This window comes from Cupressus sempervirens, chromosome 7, assembly GCF_028749045.1.
Source record: "Cupressus sempervirens isolate cs-2001-9-10 chromosome 7, ASM2874904v1, whole genome shotgun sequence".
Classification (NCBI taxonomy): Eukaryota; Viridiplantae; Streptophyta; class Pinopsida; order Cupressales; family Cupressaceae; genus Cupressus; species Cupressus sempervirens.
The window spans coordinates 216004572-216006457 of record NC_143124.1 but is presented as its reverse complement, the minus strand read 5'-3'; positions in this window follow the sequence as shown (position 1 = coordinate 216006457).

The window sequence follows — 1886 nt, the reverse complement described above, 5'->3', positions numbered from 1 at the left end:
CTAATCTTTCTTCTATCTTGTAGATACCACCTGCCCCGGGGGGACAAAGTGCGGGGGGTGAGCCAACATGCATTGACAAAGGAAAGGTAATTAGATTTTTTCTAATTGATTAAATATTGATGCATTCTTGTAAAATGTTTGTGGTAATCTCATTAAATTACATTATTTATTGTATATAGGGTGTGGCTACTGGCAATGAGCCTGTATAGATTCGGCGTCCTAGATCATTAGGGATTTTCATTCGCACAGAGAGCCCCATTGTATGCATAAGTATAATTTATTTTATATTTTTTTAATTGATGTAGAGGAAAGTATGATTGTTATTCTATACAATTTTTGTGATTTTTTCCATACCAATAATGATTCATGTCTTGAATATGTTCATTACAACTTAAATAGGCTTATATGCACCTGTCCAACCGACCAAGTTGGTTACAAAGGTTTATTTAATCAAACAAATACCAAATTACTACTTTCCCTCCAAAACTAATATGACCGTTTGAATTTGAAATTCAAATTTCAAACTATAGTTTTTATGCATTCCCTAACTTTCTAAACTATTCCATTGACTCAAAATTGGTCATATGGATTTATTAAATGCAACTAAGTATGAAACTATCCTAAGACTACCCCATATGGCTCTTTTGGCCATTTTACATCATGTTGCCCTTAGGTCCTTACTAGAACTTTTATGACTTTTGTCTTTCAAAGTACATTGTTTATTACATAATTCTATTATTGGTTTTAATATATCCCAATTAACAATCAATGATGTCTTTGATCCTCTATCTTCATTTGGTACCAAGGCTCTCTTAGATGATTTAATAGGTGCCCCTGCACCAAAAACCCCACCTTCAAAGAAACTCTTGTCCCAAGAGTTAAGGGGTACTATCTTCTTTCCTCCCATCCTTCTAGAGGGATGTTTGCAACTTTGCACCTGCAATGTATTACCCTACACACCTGCATACAAATCATTAGAAACAAAAAGCATTGGATCCTTGTTACCAGTCATGGTAACCTTACTGCCTGCTGATTGTGAACAGTCATGTTTTATCCTTGACAAAGGTTGAATAACTTGTTGTCTGAGGTCATGCTGACCCTGTCTCTTATCCTCCATGGATATGTTCACTTCTTTGTTCACTCTCATCACCAAAGGACACCATACTATTCCTATCATCACTCCTTTTGCTGTCACTGTCTGCTTGTAAGTAGAATTCTAAGTTTTTTCTTGAACAATCTCATCCTTCATAACCAAAAGAGATGGCTTCAGTGGAAGATCTGTCATATCATGTTTACTCTCCCTCTGCTCCTACAAGTCCACAAACTCTTTCTTTCTAAAAAAAATAACTCTTTCCTCATCATGACCAGTCAAAGGATTTAGCTTAAACTTCACACCATCTTTGTGTACTATATAAACATTTGATGAGCCAAAATGAATAGTGTTCCTTGAGGCTTGCCAAGGCCTTCCAAGGATTACATGGTAGCATGTCATTAGAATGTGATCACATATAGCTTGATCTTTTATATTCTCCTATAGAGAAATCCACTATTGCTTGCTCCCTTACAACAATATTTTGTGCATCACTGACCCAAAATGCCCTATATGGTCTATCAATAGGATACTTCTTCAATCCTAGTTTATTTACCATTTCATAAGACACTAAATCATCAAAGGAACTAGAGTCTATTATCATCTTACAAATCCTACCATGGCTCATGCAATTTGTCTTGAAAATGGATGGTTTGGTCTCCTTTTGCTGCTGCATTTGTGGTCCTCTTCTCACCATCAAAGATTCTCCTTCAAGTTCAGGGTCTGCATTATCGTACTTCTTTTCTTCCTCTTCTCCTTGGGTCAAGGTGACTCTCCTCTCCTCCTTCCTAAAATC